Below are 20,275 nucleotides of genomic sequence, written 5' to 3'. Positions count from 1 at the left end.
TTCCGACGTCATCGGGACTCAAGGCCGATGTAAGGATGCTGCCGTAAAAATACGGTTGCTGTTTGCTGTTGCTTCTGGCGTTCCAGAAAAATATGGCAATATTGAGAAAATGTGGAAGACTCTGTTGCTTTTGAATAATTTTAGGTGCTCCATTGCTGGAGATTTGAAAATTGTCAATCTGTTTTTTCGTAATAATGGGAGGCAATTCAACATTTCCTTGCCCATACTGTACCACACAAAAAAGATTTATCCAATTTAGCTGGTCATCCACGAGTACTTTGTCACATACGCGTCCGCGAAATGGAAAAGTCTCGGCTCGGACCATAAATTGGCGGAGCAGTTCTTCAATTGTATTTACTATCCACTGCTCCAAATTGATCCAAATAATGTCGAGGAATGGGTAAGCATCAGCAGTTTGATTGTGTGATTCATAAAGATGACCTTAAAATCATTCATTTATCACAGGTGAGGATCATCAGTTGCCAACGCCACAACAAAAGTGGATTCACCAGACGAAACTGTCAGAAGCTTTTGAAAAATCGGCATGTTTTGGAAGCGTAATGGGATCTAAGTTTGCTAGCAATTGTAATTTATCGTACTGTTCTGTAAATTATCTCTTTTAAATGAAAAAATGTATTTCAGGCGCTTGATCATTCTGATCAGGTGAAACCGTGCATTTCGATTTTCAAGTTGCTTGGAATCATGTTAAGGTTCCGGAGAACTCTGAAGCATATGATCGACAGCTTCTTTGAGCTGTAGTAATGTACAATAGTGAGCATTTGTAAACCGTATTATCCGTATTTACTTTATCGATATGTCGTGTATATAATTGGTTTAAATAGAATGGTATAGGTAATGCTAAATCTAAATCCTTTTTATTATTTGATTAACTATTCGTAGTACAATTTCTCATGGCTACCTAGATAAGCATGAAAGAAAATGACTGTGTGAACCATAATTAAGAAATCAGTATTGAAAAAACGGCATTGTACTGTTTTGAAAAAAATGTTCAGGACCCCCCGATAGAACATTTCCAAACAGGTCTCAAATGAAAGGGGAAAGCCTAAGCTTTCATTTGGTGGATGTTTTAGCGATACTGATTTTTTTTATATTAATTTTGTTCTACCAGAGACACCGTGAAGGTTGTGCAACGACGGTCTCGCTAGCACATTTCGCAAAGATGGTAGGGAATCCATCATCGACGTGACGTTTTGCACCCCGTCACTGATTACCAATATGAACTGGAGAGTTCGCGAAGAATACACACACAGTGACCATCAAGCGATCCACTACTGCGTTGGAAAGAGAAGTTGTGCACTATGGCAGAGAAGGAATGGAGAACGTAATATAGATTCAGAAGATATGACAGAAGCGTTGGCAAGAGCGAGTGACGAAAATATGCTGAGAAAATTTGAGCCAAGGAATCAGCGGCGTCCTGTATGCTGGTGGAACGACAGACTCTGCATCCTCCTAAGATTCAGAAGACGCGCGCAGAGAGTTAGATCGGAGGCCAGCATGGAAGAGCGTAAGGTGACCTACCGGCAGGCCAGAGCCACGTCTAACGGGAGATAGCGACGAGTAAATCGAACTGCAACATGGAGTTGTGCCGGGAAGCTGACGCAAATCTATGGGGCAACGCCTATCGAGTAGTGATTGCAAAGATCAAGGGCCCAGTTACCCCAGCTAAAATGTACCCTGCCAAACTGAAGGAGATAGTGGACGGTTCTTTTCCTACGCATGCTTCACCACGTTGCCTCCCACACCGTACGCTGACGTAGATGAAGGAAATTCCGGTTAACGGTTGCGAAAGGATTGAAGCTTAACATAGCTCCCGGTCCAGATGGTATCCATAACGTAACGCTAAGAGCAGCAATATGGGCGTTCCCAGACATATTCAGGACAGCGTTGCAGAAGTGTCTAGCAGTCTGCTTCCCAGATAAATGGAAGGTGCAGATGGTGTTGCTGCCAAAACCGGGAAACCCGCCAGGGAATCCTGCTTCATATAGACCAATATGCTTGCTGGAAACTCTTGGTAAACTTCTGGAGAAGGTCATCCTCGGCAGACTGACGATCTACACGGAAGGCAGAACGGATTGTCGAAAAGGCAGTGCCAAATGGAGTCGAGATCGTCGGGTTCACAGATGACGTCGTTTTTTCGATAACTGGCGAGACTGCGGAGAAGGTGGAGATGTTGACGGCGGAATCACTAGACTGTGGATGACTGGATTCCAGCTGCAGTTGGCCCATCACAAAACGGAGGTGATACGTGTCAGCAATTGCAAGACGGATCAGTAGTACGAGAGCAACGTCGGAGGATACGCAATCCCATCGAAACGCTCTCTAAAGCACTCGGAGTAATGGTCGACAACAGGCTAAACTTCAACAGCCACGTAGATTGTACCTGCGAAAAGGCATCAAAGCAACTAACACTGCAGCTAGGATCATTCCCAACATTAGAGAACCAAGAAGCAGTACGAGACATCTTCTGGCGACCGAACGGAGTTCCGGCTTGGGCTGCAGCGTTGGCAACCAAACGTAACCGAGAGAAGTTGGCAGGTACGTTTCAGCTCATGGCTATACGCAGTGTGCGTTATCGCCGAAATGATCCCCATCTGCATCACTCCGGCTGAGGGTATTGCATTCTACTAGCAAAAGGACACAATGACTGTGAGGAATACCATCAGAATGGATACATTGGCGAAGTGGCAGAAGAAGTGGAATTACTCGGAGAAAGGAAGGTGGACCCACAGAAAACATGGATAAGTTAACTTTTTCCTGATCCAGTTTTTGTCAGGCCATAGATGCATCCGGAAACATCTGCACAGATTTGGACACGCAGAGTCTCCACATTGTCCGGCCTGTCCAAATATGCTCCGAGTCATGTTATATTCGACTGCCCTCGATTCAGGGATATACGAAGCGAGATGATGTCAGGAACCGCTAGCGTCCTAAATCCGATCAACATCGTGCAGAACATGGGTCAGCATGAAAACACTTGGAATGTGGTGCACAGGAGGATAATAGCGATTATGTCGTTGCTGCAGAGGAGATGGCGTGAAGACCACAGAGCTTCGGGTAGCGATCGCAGTAGGCTAGATTCTCTGTCAGGGACTAGACCGAGTAAAGTTGGCGTAGCGTTGTATCGGCAATAAGTCGTCGGGGCGCCTGCAAACCGGAATTGCAGAACCTACCCTGGCACTTGGCCGAGTAATCTCGAGTCGTAGTAGGCTGAGTCCACTGCCGGGTTCTAGCTGAATAATTCGAGAAATAGCACCGGTAAATGGTCGTCGGGCGCCTGCGAACCGGAAGTTTCCCTCCAATGGAATCGCAGGACCGACATGGGCATCTGCCTGGCCAGTTTCGGAGCAGGGTAAGTACACCGTCGGGGACTAGTTGAGTAGACCGCGTAATAGCACCGGCAAAAGATCGTCGGAGCCTCTGAACCGATTTCGGCATCCAACTGATCAACCAGGAGAGCTCTAACAGCAACAGCGGAGAACGAGTCGTCGTAGAGCAACGAAGTGCACATGAGCGTCCAGTAGAAGTTCAACAGGGCTTTAAGGCGAGGCCAGCCCAAGGAAAGCATGAACGTCGCCTAGAAAGCTTTACAAAGCACCAGCGAGATCTTCAACTGCCAGTTGGGCAAAACAGGAGCAGTAGGGGAAGTTTTTTAGTGGTTAAGCCAAGGGGTGAATCACTCCTGATGCATCTGTTAAATCGAAATGCATTTAAATGCACACTCGATAGATTTGAAATTCATGGCTTGCTCAAACGTTTCATTGTTGTACTTGTTGAAGTGTCAAACTCATTTTTCTACAAACTTAAGAAGAGCTACTCTACCTCACCCAAATAATTGTCAATCTGGTTTTGTAGTGCCTTGAGGGACCGGGATTCATTTGTCATTAGAGTATCGGATATCGACATTTGAGTAACAACTTCATCAAAAAGCGTTAATTTTTTGTGGAAATTAAGCTGATTACAAGGTGGACTCTAGCTTCAGGGAAGCTTGAAATCGTCATATTGTGGAGATGGACCATTGACGTGCTCAAATGAAAAGAAAACCCATCCGTAATGATTAGTGGTTGTTTTATTCGTCAAAGCTGCTAATGCATAGAATCAAATCAAAAGCGTAGCTCTCTTGCGCTCTGTTATAGAAGTAGTTATCCGGAAGTAGCTTTTCACACGCTGTGGTACTTGATTTATGACCTAAAGATCTGTTCATTTGCTGTTACTCATGGCCAATATTATGAAATTATTTCAGCAAAAATATGTTCCGTATATACGTTCAATAGCAACCTGAACATTTTTGTATTAGGAAAGATTTTTGGAAGCAATGTAGAAATAAGAAGGATAATGCTTTTATACATATAGTCTAGAATTTATTGTTGAAAGAAATAAAACAAGCTATTTAGACAAATAATTTTCGAGGCTTTTGTTGGTTGTTCCACCGTCATCATTATTAAGGCACAGTATGTGCGTTTCTCAGGAAGATGGTTCCGACAGGGATGTGGAACGATGATTTCTTTTTTCAAGTTATCATCCTCTAACTCATGAACTGCACTGTGTACTAACAAAACTTGTTAATATGGGATGATCGGACGCTGTTCGTTTCAAGGATCCATAACCGGATTGCCGTGGGCTCGAGAAAGCTTTGTATAACATATTCGTTCTGAAGCTACAGCTTGAGCATCTGAAACGAATAAAATATTAGTAAATTGTTTATTTTATTAGGAAGAGTAAAACCTGAGACAGTAAAACAATGTTGATCCTTTCACAACAAACAATAATGCGTTGCTATAGCACGGCATGATAAAAAGGACCAGTGCTAAGCTGATGTGAATATCGAAAAAATGCATTTAATGCAATTTGATGTACATTTGATGTGCAGTGAAAAAGTGATCCACCCCTTGGGTTAAGCACACCTTACGCACTCCACACACGTTCAGTCCGTTTGACCAACATTAGCTCCGCCCCCAAGTTAGTCAAACCAATTTATGTTCGTACGACCGCATAACAAACTCTCAGATTTTGTTGCTCCAACATTCTTCTTCTTCTTTCTGGCGTTACGTCCCCAATGGGACAAAGCCTGCTTCTCAGCTTAGTGTTCTTATGAGCACTTCCACAGTTATTAACTGAGAGCTTACTGTGCCAATGACCATTTTTGCATGCGTATATCGTGTGGCAGATACGAAGATACTCTATGCCCTGGGAAGTCGAGAAAATTTCCAACCCGAAAAGATCCTCGACCGGTGGGATTCGAACCCACGACCCTCAGCTTGGTCTTGCTGAATAGCTGCGCGTTTACCGCTACGGCTATCTGGGCCCCGGACATTATTCACCATATTTCGAGTAATCTCTGCTCGTATACTTTATATATGTGATTATGGAACCGGAAAAGAGGATAATTTCGATAGCTGCTGCTACGGCAAATGAAATGTAATATGTTGTTAACAAAATGTTAATTAAATCTTAAATTTGTTTTACCAAATTAGGATGATAGTGTTGTCAAATAACACAGAACACCTAGATATAAGAAATGAATGTAATGTTTGGAATGATACTAATAAAGATATTAAAAAAAAAAAAAAAAAAAAAAAAAAATTCGATAGCTGCGTGAATGCGATACAGCAGAGAAACATCAGTATTCAATCAAATAGTGGCTTTTGAAAAAACTTGAACTATTTGACACGCATTATTGTGGCTCTTCATCAAATACCGATATTTGATCATTGGATCCAATTCGGATGATAAAAGCCCTAAGTGCCAAAGTGATTCAAGAAAATAACCAGGGGTTTATCCAGAAATTCCAATATGAAATTCTCCACGAATCGAAAAAAAAATCTTTCAGAAATTACTTCATGAATTCTTACAATAATAATAAATAACCCCAGGGAAAATCCTACACGGATTGTTCCAGAAATTATCTCATAGACTCCTCTAGAAGTTAACATCAGATATTTCTTCAGCAATTCCACATACATTTCTGCCAGAAATTCACAAAATTCTACAATCGTTTTTTTTTTCAAAAATTTCACCACGATATTTACATTATAAATTTATGGGGAAATTTCTACAACAATTCTTCTAAGAAATATTCCAAAGAAAATCCACAAAGAACTCCACCAGTAATAATGCTAAAAATTTCTTCAAGATATCCTACATAGATTCCTCCTGAAATACGAGGTTGCTCGAGGGTTTCACGGGTTTCCTTAAAATCCACCAGCAATAAACATAGGAGATTTCTTCACAAATTCTTTCAAGAATTCCTAAGCAACAAACTAAAAAAATTCCTATTTTAGAAATTCGTAGAAAAATTCAACCAGAATTTTTATCACAAATTCTTCCCGAAATTACGCCAGGAATTCCTTAGGAAGTTCCACCAAAAGTAAGATAATCCTTTAGAATTTCTCCCGGATATGACACAAAAAAATGCATCCACAAATTTTACCACGATTTGCTCAGGAAATCATTCAACAATTCTGTCAGTGATTCCTTCAGAAAATCCCTTAAAAATGCAGCAAATTTTCCAGAGATTTCTTCAGGAAATTCTTCAAAGGTTTCTACAAAAATCCTTCAAAACTTCCCCAACAAATTTCTCAAGGTATTCCTCTTTTCATGAATTTTTCAGGGGTTCCTCCTTCAGGAATTTCTTCCTTAATTATTTTAAGGGTTTTACCAGAAGTATATTATTGATTCCATTTAAACACAATCCTCCATGGATTGCCACTGAAAGTTCCCGAGTTCCTCCAGAAATTTCTTCAGTTATTCATCCAGAATTTTCTGCAGAAATTGCACAAGGAATTCATACAGAAGTTACCATAAGAGATTCCTTCGGAAATTTCACTGAGAGTTCATGCAGAAATTTCCAGTTCTTCTTCAGAAAATTATCCAAAGATTCATTCAGCGATTCTTGGGATATCTATTCAGAAATTCCTCTGAAGGTTTCAATCATGAGAGATTAATCCAGAAAACTCTTTATAAATTGACTTCAGAGCTTATTTATGAATGACTTCAGAGCTTCCTCGTAATTTTTTTTTTAAGATTTTCCCATCAAATTTCTTGACATATCCCTCCAGAAATTCCCACTCAAATTCGTCCGGGAATGTATCCAAAAATTCTTCCTGGCATAATTTTAACAATTTCTAAAAAATCTACAAGAAATCCTTCACAAATTCGTTCTGAAATACTTGTTAGGATTTCTTCAGAAATTCATGCACAGGTTTCTTCCAAATAATCCTACAGAGATTCCTCTACGATTCATTCATAAATTACTCCAGAGAACTCCAAAGAACTCCTTCAGCAGTTGCTCTAGTAATTCATCTAATAATATCTCTATGATAAGTTTTTTTTTTATTTTAATTAACGAGATTCATCCAAGTAGCCACTGCCAGGAGTTCCTCAGGAGATGTATCAAGGGATTTCAAAGCCTTTCAAAATTTACTCCATAAATTCTTTCAGAGATTCCTTCCGGAATACTTGCAAATATTCCTTAAGGCTAAGTAGCCCGTCATTCGTTTTGGCAACAATGATGACTTTTCAGCTTGCATTTCAAAGTGATAAAACTCAGTCTTGATAGTTTATATTGACTTGAAAAAGTATCACTGTACTCGCTAACATACATAAAGTATGCTGATACTTTTTCAGCTGTGTCAGTGCAAAACCAACTGATTTTCTTTGATTCGAAAATGTGAGATGAATTTGCAACAATCATCAACGACGCGAACAAATTTCAATGACGGCCTACTTCGCCTTAAGGATATTGAGGATCCTTCCAGAATTTTTCCCCAAAATTCCTTCGATTAATCATTCAAGAATTCTTATGGAAAATCTCCAACGATTTTTCAATAATTCCTCTATGAATTACATTGTTTTTTTTTCTGCGCTTAACTGCCGGACGACACTAACCGCACGGCCACGAAGCCCACAAATTTATTACTCAAATTAATTTACTTAACGATTCTTTCGAGAATTTCACTAGGTATTTCTTCCGAAATTTAGATTTTCGGATTTTCTGTGATAACCCATCAGGCAATTGTTGTAGGAATACCAAGATGAATTGCTAAAGTGCTGCCTGGAGGTTTATTTGAAGATATTCTTCTTTGTGGAATCCCTTAACATATACCTGGAGGAATCTCTGAAGGAATTTCTTCGAGAATACCATTAGAAACCACTGTAAATATTCCTGGAAGAGTTTCTGAATGATTTTCAAGAGGAATGCCTTGCGCATTTCATGGAAGAATTTCCAAAGAGATTAGGAATCCCAAGAAGAATCGCAAGAAGGAACACCGAAGAGACCCCACGAACAATTCCAGGAGGAATTCCTGCAGAAATCTCTAGAGGAATTCTCAGAGGAAATGCCTGGAGGTATGATGAATTGCTGTAGGACTATTGTACAAATTTCTGAAGTAATTTGTGGGGCGGTTTCTAAAGGAGTTTATTGAAAAATCCCTGTATCCTTAGAGGAATTCTTGAAGGAACTTCCTCAGGAAATTTTTGGAGAACTTTGAAGGTTATTCTGAAAGGATAACTGAAGCAATTTCTAAATAAAACTCTGGCGTAATTTCTGGAAGAGTCTCCACAGGAGTTTTGAAACTATTTTTAAGCGATTCCTTAAGTAATTCCTAGAGCGTTTGTGGGAGAAATCCCTGGAGTAGTTTCTGGAAAAAAGAGGAAACATCCCTAGAGAATTTTCTGGAGAAATTTAGGAAAAAAATCATGTAGAAATTCCTGTACAAAATCATGAAGCAATCACTGGAGGAAATCCTACAGGTATTTATGGAAGATCTCCTTGAGACAAGTTTGAAGGAAGTCGTGAAATAATTTCTGAATAAATTACTTATGGAATTTTAAAAAAATCTCTGGAAGAAACCTTAGAAATTGTAATACACGTTTTGAGGCATCCCTGGGGGTATAACTGGAAGAAATTATTTTATAATAAAATTGAATACTAAGAAAGATATCTGAAGGAATACTGGAGAAATACACGGAGTAATCCCTGCAAATATCCATGAAAAAATATCTGGAGAAATGCCCTAAAGATTTCCTGAAGTAATCCCTCGAGGATTTCATATAGGAATCTTTGAAAGATTTCTAAAGGAATTTCTGAACCAACACTTTGAAGAATTTTTAGATTTCTTGAAAATCCATCGTGGAATTTCTAACGAATGTCTGAAATTTTTGTAGAGATTTCTAAAGAAATTTCTGAAGGAATATTTTCAGGAAGAGTTTTTCCAAGAAATGTTTGAAGAAAAACTTGGAAGAATTTCAAGAGATTTTGGTGATAGAATCATGATAGTGCAGTTTCCACTACCAGCCCTGAGAATTTTTTAGGAATTACTGGAGGTATACCTGGAGAAATTGCTCGAGAAACACCTGGAAAAAATACTCATAGAATCCCTCAACCAGTATGTTGTGAAATATATGAGATCAATGAGTGATTACCAAATTAGTTACGGGAAAATCTCGATAAGTAAATTTCAAGAAATGTTGGTACAATAAAACATTTCTTGATTGTTCTGGATTGCTTATTAATCCTGTTGGTCAAACCGTCTGAGCGTCTGTGGGCTGCATAACGTGAGTCCCACACCGTGCCAACATACAATAGGTCAGGCCTTGAAGCTTTTTTGTACCCTGCTTTAAGAAAAAAAAAACAAGTTTCAACTGAAAGCTATGCCAAAGTAATCATTTTCGTATTCTTATATCGTCATACTCTCAATGCCCATGAAAAACCTGTGACCTGTGACAAAATAGAGTATCCGGAATTTGATCCAGAACTATTTTATTGCTTTAGGTTAAAGTGACCAGACGTCCCGGATTGTGCGTGACAGTTCCGGATTTAAGCATCCTGTCCGCATTACGAAGCGCCACGGATTTGATCAGTTGACCACTTGTTGTCATTTATCATCTGTATGGCAGCCAACTTGTATTATAATTTCAAAATACACTTTCAAATATTTGATATAATTTATTATATAATATACAATAGAACATACAATATGTGACAATTTCTTATGAATATTGAGACAGATATACAAAACATAAAGCTTCCAAAGTAAATGTTAACTCGTACTAAAATTTGAAATGTGAGTCAATTATTTCAGATCTTGAAAATCTCAACACAATTTCAAAAACAAATTTAACGAATTTCAAGTTTCTAGAATTGGAATTAAAGAAACGAAGAAAGTCATGAGAATCTAAAGCAGACTAATAGTCCAAACATTTCATAGACTTTTTCATTTCAAAAGGATGATCATCTGTTCTGTTTTACTAACCAATAAGTTTCACATGAAACTATTCAGTTATTTAACGTTTAACCAACATGCTAAAAAATATCAGTCCTGAAAATATATTCTTTGACAGAAAATACTTCAATTTACGAAAATCTTGCTCATTCAAACAAAAAATTGCCTACATCCGGACAAATGATGCGAAATGCTAAAATTTACTTTTGCAATTAAATGATCTTATTTCGGTTCCGGGTCATTTGGCCGAAATTGAAAACAATAGTGAACTACAGCTAGCATACATTTGTAATGAATTTCAAAGCTGAATTTCACAGTAGAACAGTTTATTCTGAAAGAAGCTTAAATCATCATTGATAAACAGCTCTTTAGTGTTAGTTCAAGGAATAGTCAATGCTGAAAGAATTTATAAATGTAAGCAATTATTCACTTCTCTACTAGCAGTAATAGCTGCCAGCATAGGTTTTCGCATTGCGTTTGTAGTCAGCTTTCGACAGTTACTAAAACCGTCTACCACTTATTCGTCGTTCTGTAGCATCGATTTGCTTCAATCCATCTGCTAGTAATTAGTAAACTAAATAATTTCTAGCAATCACAAGTCTAGCTTCTTCTTTTCACAATACACAGAGAAACAGTTAGCTTCTTGACCGTAAGTGTTCAGTGAGTCGTTCGGTTCATTTTTTTAAATAATATTCTATAAACGTATCATAAGCCTTAGTTCTATTAACTATGAAAAATATTAAAATATGAAATAACAGCCTACGATCAAAAGAAGTAAAAATCTTTCATAAAATTAAGCTAGTGTTATGCAAACAATTATTATATCAGTATTACTAAAAATAACTGCCGTTGATTCAAAGAAGGTAAAATTCCCATTTAAAATATAAGTTAAATTATTGCCAATAGTAAGGAAATCGGTAAAAGTTGAAAGAATAGCCTATGTTTAAACAAGGAAAAAAATCTTATGAAATTATCAAAAACTATGCAAACCCGAGCACACCGTTGGTAGCCCAGAGACGACCAACCATAAACTTTTCTTGACGTGAGTTCCCAAACTCGTCCTGAATGAACGGATAGTTTTATGTATTCTCTTGGAGCACTTATATAGCGACCCACCACATTATATAGATCGATAAGTTAACTGGTAAATCAGGGCCGTACTTATGAATCCTACACATCAGCGTTGAAAAAATTAAATCATTTTTTGGTTCTTGATTCGGCCAAACGGCATTCGGCCAAACGACCCATGCGGTCAAATGGCGTTTGGCCTTACGGCATTCGGCCAAACGGCATTCGGCCAAACGACCAAATGGCCAGACACCCTTATTCCATAGTTACTTCTTAGAGTTATTTTTTTTTAGTTTCAGGGGACCCACATTAAGTGAATAGGACTGTTTTTATATCTTAAAATATGTTTCAATATGGTAATAGTTCCACCTCAGAGTCACATTTTAAATTTTTGTTTCTTTCAAAGTTATTTATAATTTGTTAAATGTTTCTTAAAAGTTACATTATATCTAATTAAATAGCTGTCAATAGCTTTATTCATAATAAGCTTACAAAAAGTTACAAAAAAGTGATCCATATGCGCCCCGGTGAAAGGCACCAATAGAATAGACGAAATGGTTACACATAATTTAAATTAAAAAAACTTATAAATTCCTTCTCAAAACATCAATAAATGAAGACTCACTTTTTGGCAATAGTATCAAAAGATAGAAACTTAACACCTTCTGTGTGATATTTCAGGGTACATTCTAAGTATTTTAATATTTGTCCCAGATTAGAGCAAAATATATCTGGTCACTTTACTTTAGGTAGTTAATAAAAACTTCCGAGAGCAGAAAGAATTTGTGTACGCACAGCACGATGGTACGATGCGCACTATATGCATGATTTCTTATTCTGGGGGTAAGAAGCCTTATTTTTAAACGGCCTACCTACTTTCGCATTATCCTTTCCCAATGGGATTTGTGATTAACTCAGCACATCACGATAACGGTATTAATCTCTCGCTTCGGTTATAATTTGGCAGTTATCTTGTTGAATCATGACCACAGCTCGGTCCCCCCGTCCATAAGAATTTATTTATCGTCCAGCAAAACAAGTCATCGTCGCCTCCGGATTCATAGTCCACTAGCGTTCCAAGCAGAGCGAGCGATAGTATGAAAGAGCGCATTAAAGGCACGTGGACAATTATTACGCCAATGCGCCTCTTCACAGTGGTTCCACTGCGCCCATGCTGTTTGTATTATTACATTCATAAAGGATTCCACCGCAAATTTTATCGTTCCAACAGTGGTTACCTACTTCCGCCAATCCCCATTCTGATGGTCGTTCGTTGGTTGTTCGTTCGATGTCAGCGTTCCACTGTGGGAAAGAAATCAAAATTTCGCGACAAAAGCCTCAAAAGCTTTTTCTAATAAAATAATTATAGAGATGCAATTCTTATTAATGAAAACAAAAATGATTGTGTTTCGATGATTACTATGTATTACTGATTTATTACACAATGTTATTGTATTCTATGAAGTTGAATTTCAATATGATTTTTTTTTTCATAGGTTATGTACTACTTATGTATTTGTAGCTCAGATACTGAGAAATATTGATATTTTTGATAAACAGTTGTCAAAACATTACAAACAATTATGACTTCCTGATAACATTTTTCTATTAAATTTAAAATATTTTGGTTAGGCGACAAAACGTTGGAAGACAAAACGTCGAATGCCAAAACTTCGAATGCCAAAACTTTGAATGCTAAAACGTCGGAAGTACAAAACTTCGAAAATACATATCGCCGAAAGTACAATATAGGTAAGTACGCCGAATGGACAAAATTGAAAAGAAATGAAAATTTTGATCTCTTACCCATAGTGCGTTCATCGTTCAAACTTCCTTTCGCCATTAGTCGTTGCTCATTCAAGGAACGTATATTTCGGAACGGCCTGATGGTTTATGCAGCGACAACACACAGTTCGTTTATTGTTTTATGTTGTCTTCACAGAAAATTTAATTTTGCTGCAGCCGACATTCTTGCATTGTATTTCGGCTTTCGGGCTGACTGCGGTTTGAGCAGAGACGTTCGAATTTGGTTGCTTTATTGCTTCATCGATTGGCTCCAACCCCGGGAAGCCGTGCAAGTTCTACGAAAGGGGGAAACGGTTATGTTTCAGCCTAAGCGCACTTCGGGTGGTTTCAGTTGTGCAAAATTGATAATTGCAAAGGATGTGTATCCAAATTGGTTATGAGGTTGGAACAAAATGTATGAAGTATTGCATGATAAGTAGGGTAAATTACGGCTTCGCACCAATTCAGCGACCAAAATTTAAATAATAAATTCACAGCATGTTTCAATTAAAAACCCTAAAAAATGCATTCAGATAATTTTTTTGCTCTGTTAGCTTGATTGAGTATAATTTTCAGCTCATCTTGGTACAATTTTCAAAATATTTTTCAATATATTTTTAGACAGTTGTTAATATACCATCAAAGAACATACACACCAAATTCGAAGATTATTGGAGTTAAATTGCGTTAGTTATTCAGTAAATAATTCGTACATATCCTGTTTTGACCCATTCTCACTCCCAATGACGATACTCTAAAACATTTGAAAAATGAATTGTAAAATATTGTGATTAAATCGACGAATTACTTATGCAGTAACACCACCTGCGCTTAATGATCACTTCTCATAACTCAGACATCTCAAGAGAAATGAAAAACAACAAATAAAACAAATTTCAAATACGTACTAGACAAAACTCCTCGCCATAAAAGCACAAAAGAAAACTCATTAGGAATGCAACCTCAAACTAGTGATTGAAAAGCTTCGCCAACACCCCAAAGGCTCATTCGTCTTTATCGCCGAAATCATGGCGGAAAACGAAATCTACATTTCCACACTGATTTCATCATCAAATCAAACAAAAGTGGTGCTGCGATGCGATGCGATGTGATGGGGTGGTATGACGAGTCGGGAAAAGAAAATGATGAAAAAAGTATGTATCTTAGAACGAAATCTCTGGAGTGCCTCCAGGGCATTCTCTCACTTGGGATTCATCTTTCGAGCTTGTATCTACGCTTTTTTTTTTGTCCACGCTATAGCTTGGGGAGCGCCCCTCGAAGCAACTTTCAAGTTGTTCTCAAGATGTTCGAAAAGAATTGTGAAGCGCCGTACCGAAGACGACGACTTTGCTCCTCTATTTACCTACTAAATCTTTTTGCTTTGGCATTTGTGCCACAGCTCGGTGCCATTCTCAGCGGAACCCCGGGTGAATTGGAATGTGTGCTTTCCCTACCAGAAAACTTCCAGCGTGCACCAAAAGCATCAGGGACATTATTTTCACAGACTGTTGTGCACTGCACGGAATGCACGGACCTGCAATTTATATTAAGCCGTCGTCAGACTTTTTAGTGTCTCTCGGCATGGTTTCATCTGTTACGTGGTAAATAATACTAAACCTCTGGTGACTCTCGCTGTTTTCCAATACATTATGCTTGCGATGTTTGTGACCAACATCTCCGACAAAATGTCTTCTTCGTTGTGGCATTACACTTTTACTGAGACGAAACTTTCTTCTCGGCTTAATATTTTTTCTATTGTGACGGATTCAACGATTCTCTATGCTCAAAGAAATCTAGAAAATTACAAAAAGGATAATGGACTAATAGGTAATCGATCCCAGATACCATTACAGGCTTTGCTTCATAGTCGCGGAATTAGTTACGAAATTAATTAAGGGTCCCACCGAGCGTTTATTTCTCGAATTTCTGAAAGCTATGTAAAGCTTCTCTGTCGGCCTAATAAAAAAAAGTGCCACAAAAGAACATTGTTACGTAAGCTACAGAATGCTTCCCTTAATACGCGACAAACTGCGATTCAATCAACGAAAAGCTGCAATCAAAACCACAAATAAAAAAAAAAATCTTTCAAGGAAAAGCCCCTTCGAGTGATTATTTTTTCAAATCGTTCTCAAAAAGGCAAAAAACCTCTTTATCTTTTCAAAGGGCGTTTATACATACATTTGTCCCACAGGGTGTTAAAATGAAATTTATTTACATGGATAAAGGTCAATTCATTCCAGGGCGTTGTTAAATCTTGGAATATTCAATTGATGTCCTACAGGGCGTCGATATGTACTTGATTGATATGGAATTAGGTCAAATTACTCCAGGGCGTTTATACAGCTTGGAGTTTCTATTGATATTATACAGGGCGTCAAGATGCACTTGATTTACATGAGATGAAGTCAGATTAATCCAGGGCGTTTATACAGCTTGATATTTTAAATATTGTCCTACAGGGCATTAAGATGCAGCTAATCTATATGAGACAAGTTTAAATTACTCTAGGGCGTCGATACAGATTGCAGTTTTCAATCAATGCAGAGCATTGAGGTGAACCTAATCTACATAAGACAAGGTCAAATTAGTCAAAGGCGTTTAAACATCTTAACATTTGTCCCACAGGGCGTTAAGATCTAGCTCATTTGCATGGCACAAGTCCAAATTACTCCTGGGCGTTGATAATGCTTGAAATATTCAAATGATGTGAAGCGTAAAGGTAAGGTCAAATAACTCCAGGGCGTTGATAAAGCCTGGAATTTTCAATCGATGTTTTACAGGCCGATAGAAATAAGAAAAAAAATACTCTAGAGCGTAGATACAGCTCGTAAATTTCGATTGATACATACATATCATATCATAACGAAATTCATTCTAATTTTCAAAAATGGTTTTTTAAAATATTTGTTTTTGTTGATATTTTCACTTCAATTGACCATCGTATTAACCTGAACACTCTGATTTACGCACTAAATCGTCCGTGCTTGATAAACATTTATTGAAATTTGGTTTTCCTTGCTAAAAGGTGTCCATTTTACACTTCCCCTAAAAACGGTTTTAGGAATTAACATTGGCGTCCATAACCTATTGGCTGTTCAGAGAGCATAGAACGATAAATCGTCGAATAAGCAATAATATCACGAAACCGATATATGAAGTGCGGAGCTGTTACTATGGCCCAGATAGCCGTAACGGTAAACGCGCAGCTATTCAGCAAGACCAAGCTGAGGGTCGTGGGTTCGAATCCCACCGGTCGAGGATCTTTTCGGGTTGGAAATTCTCTCGACTTCCCAGGGCATAGAGTATCTTCGTACCTGCCACACGATATACGCATGCAAAAATGGTCATTGGCATAGTAAGCTCTCAGTTAATAACTGTGGAAGTGCTCATAAGAACACTAAGCTGAGAAGCAGGCTCTGTCCCAGTAGGGACGTAACGCCAGAAAGAAGAAGAAGCTGTTACTATGGCGGAAAAATAAATCATACTATTTTATAACCATACTTTGAATTCAACACATAAATGTTGATGTATCTTTTTTTTTTCTTATACCATGGTGAATCAAAATCCGGACGGTACCAATATCCGGACACTTTAATTATATTAATTAATTACAGTTAAAATTAAGTGATTATATGTCTGGTTTTCATTCATCCCCCTTTAAATGAACAATGCTGATCATTTTACATTTTTTGCTAATCTAGTAACCACTGCTAAATAATTAATAAAAATAAAAAGCAATTATTTGTTCATGTTGGACGTCATTTCGGCGCGATTTAACTTCAACTCGAGTTGAACGATCGATGAACGAGCGAACAACGTTTGTTTGAAGTAAACGTTTGTAAAATATATTTTCATAGAATTTTTATCCAAAACTGTTCAAAAGAATATTTTTATTTTGAAAGTTCGGTGACTCCACTGTCATTAAATAAATATTTATCGGTGTGCAAAAAGACTGTTCGGGATTATGAACCAGTGTTTTCAGATCCGGACATCGCGTAATGGACCCCCGTTTTACTAGTGTAAGTGAGATTCCCGAGAGAAAACATAAGTTAAAATTTGGAAAACTACTGTGGATCGTGTAGTGATTACACTGTTCGACAAAAAAAGTCGATCTGAATGTACAGAGACCGGACAACCCGGGCTTGACAGTATAAAAATAAACAAAAATAATGGCGTTTTCAGAATGTTCGTGTCTGCCCCAGGTCATTTTTAAAATATACTTGAACTTTTTGCATTTTTTATTTAAAAATCTAATCTGATCAATAAACCGACACAGTGTTTACATTCAGGACAGCGGAATTCATGTACCATATAATGTTTTAAACGTTAAGTCCAATATGAAGAGTTGTAATAAGATTTGCAGGAAGCCCTCCCCCCTTTTTTTGCACCCTCCCCATTTTTAAAGTATCGCAAATGATGGAATATTTGATGTACAGGGGGTTGTCAAAATAACAGGGACAGGCAAAAATTGGGCCAACTTTGGAATGCTGTAACTTTGACAAAAATTAACCGATTTCAATTCTTTAAGAAGTAATGGACGGGTCAACTAATCTAGTTTTGAGGTGCATCCACGGAGATGAACTATGACCACCGGATACCGGTGATAATCCGGATTTCCGGAAGCATGTCTTATGCAGTAAAATTATGACATGTTTTTAGCAAAGGTCTCGGCTAAAAATTCAAAATTTTATTACACATGAAGATAGAAGATCAAATTCTGAAGCGATTGGTGCGCCAAGTATTAAGATCGATCCAGGAACAACCAAGATATGGCCATTTCCCCGGAATCGGTGCCCTAAGGAACCCTAAGGGATATCCGGTGGTCCCAAAAGTGGCTTGAGTTCAAGCAACGTGTGCTTCAGCTCAGGTAATCAAACCAGTTTTATTACAAACGTGTTATTTATTTTGCCATTGTGGGGCAATCGTGGACATCAAGTTTATTTAAGATTGTTATTTAATTGTGTGTTGATATTATTTTCATTAAAATTTAGCGGATATTGCATGCTATAACACTTTGTCCGGATTTCGATCCAAAAGTGTCCGGAATTAAAGACATCATTTGTCTAAGGTGTCCGGATTTAAAGACAAGACATGCTTCAATATTTGATTGATTTTTGTGTTAAAATCATGATTTTTATCAAAAATTTCATCTCTTTCATAAAGATCTGGCTGGAACTAATCTATCAAGCAATATTGCATCGAGGATTTTCTAAAACAACACGCTCATATTGAAGTAAGAACATTTGTGGCACCTTAAGCGTCCGGGTATTGATGCACCACGGTAACGGGTCGTCCATATACCACGTGGTCATGCATGCGGGGACCACGGTTCATACAAATTTTAAATTTTTTGTATGGACAAATGATCACAATGAGGGGGGGGTCTGTAATCCCAAAAAACTGTCCACGTGGTTAATGGACAGCCCTGGAGCAGGTGAAATCAACTCACCTGTAAAAAATCGGATCTGCTACGGCAAGTGAAATGTAATATGTTGTTAACAAAATGTTAATAAAATCTTAAATTTATTTTTACCATATTAGAATGAAAGTGTTGTCTTATAACACAGAACACCTAGATATAAGAAGTGAATGTAATGTTTGGAATGATACTAATAAAGAAATTTAAATAAAAAAATGTTGATGTATTAGTAATATTGAGTGCTACACTCAGAAACACAAGTAGTCAGAGAATGACTAAATTTTAGTAATTTATTACTATTTTCTATCTGCCTCTCTTTCATTCTGTAGGGAATTTTATTCCTATTTGTCAATTCACCTGGGTATAAGCATCGCTAAGTTTCAACCCAGTCAAAATGACAGTTAGTGTGAAAGTTCACAGCAGAATGAAAGAGAGACAGATAGAAAATAGTCATTAATGCATAAACTTTAGTAATTCTGTGACTATTTTTATTTCTGAGACATAAGATATGTCCCAGTACTAAGTGGGTCGTCTACGTCAACAAGTGTTTGGATTGCATACGTGATGTGACATGTGACCGTCGTATGTAACGTGAGACGGATTGAAGCCAGAAACGCACTTTGAAATTAACTGTACAACTGAGCTCGACGGTACTATTAGAAGATCTGGCCTGCAGAGAAACGACACCGGGCCTATATATTCCCGGACATTACGGACGTTATTGACCTTACTGAAGTCGACCGCTGGTCAGTGGAGGATAGACTTGACCATCAATTCATCCAAAAGGCAATGTATGGGTGGAGGTAAAAATAGAGGTAGCTCTAGAGGGTGAAGTAAGAAAACGTGTTGTGGCTGCAAATAGGGTATTTTACGGATAAGATAATCAGTTTAGGTCTTACATCATACAAACGGAAACAAAACTCGACATAATAAATATTGGTTAATACTTGTGGTGGCTTTCAACTGGCATTATCTTCAACAATGGAGCTTTACTATAGGGCTCTGCACTGGTTTGAATTTGCATGGGATTTTGACTTTTACTGGCCTTGTTGTTTACAAATTTCATGAAAGAGTGAAAGGGAGAAGATTTGTGCAGAGCCCCATATGCCTGAAAATGATGTGACATATGTACAGTTGTGCTTAGAATAAAAGTAGTGAAAGCCGATTTTACAATACTGGCTAATAATTTACGTACCATGTGAAATCGCTCAAAATAATAGTAGAATGAGGATATTTGTAGTTCTCTGCCAATATTTCATGTCGATTGCTCGCGGGGAAATAAAGTTACAACAGGTCATATTTAAGCATTTTGTATGAAAATCGTCTTTCACTATTTTTATATCCTGCAAATAAAGAATAAAATAATATGTTAATCAGTCCACAGTTCGGGAAGTCTCTCTTCTGCGCCAACTGCAGCCAGTACTTATTGCTCAGAAATATCGTAGGTACGAACAAATGAAAGGTACCAAGCCAAAAGGCAGAATAATTAAAATCGCTTGAGATAGGTAGACATGACAGTCCTTTCCCCTTTAGAAACATTCTAATAACTCTTTAAAAGCCAGCTACAAGTTGCAACAACTCATACAACGAACAATCGAAAATATATCCAGAGAATTCCACGATCTTATTTTAAATACGCAAATTTGCTAATTCCAAGACTACAACAAAACATTCAAATCGTTGGACTTTGCTGCTCAACATTACATTTGACAAATTCGTCAACACTAAAGAACAATTTCTTTCATCTCCATACAGCAATCGC

At 37.8% G+C, this 20,275-nt stretch overlaps 1 protein-coding gene and 1 long non-coding RNA gene across 9 annotated transcripts in view; both read right to left on the bottom strand.

Annotated features, from left to right (window-relative positions):
- The window catches only part of LOC5567168 (beta-amyloid-like protein), a 319,312-nt gene that overhangs the window by 228,439 nt on the left and 70,598 nt on the right, over positions 1–20,275 (bottom strand). The gene's annotated exons all lie outside the window — the stretch shown is intronic.
- On the bottom strand, positions 4,070–4,909 carry LOC110679453. Its single transcript, XR_002502498.1, has 2 exons — positions 4,744–4,909; positions 4,070–4,690 (listed from the first exon to the last, which is right to left on the bottom strand). It is a non-coding gene; the product is annotated as an uncharacterized LOC110679453 (long non-coding RNA).

This window comes from Aedes aegypti, chromosome 3 (assembly GCF_002204515.2).
Source record: "Aedes aegypti strain LVP_AGWG chromosome 3, AaegL5.0 Primary Assembly, whole genome shotgun sequence".
Classification (NCBI taxonomy): domain Eukaryota; kingdom Metazoa; phylum Arthropoda; class Insecta; order Diptera; family Culicidae; genus Aedes; species Aedes aegypti.
This window is presented reverse-complemented; position numbering and strand designations above follow the sequence as displayed.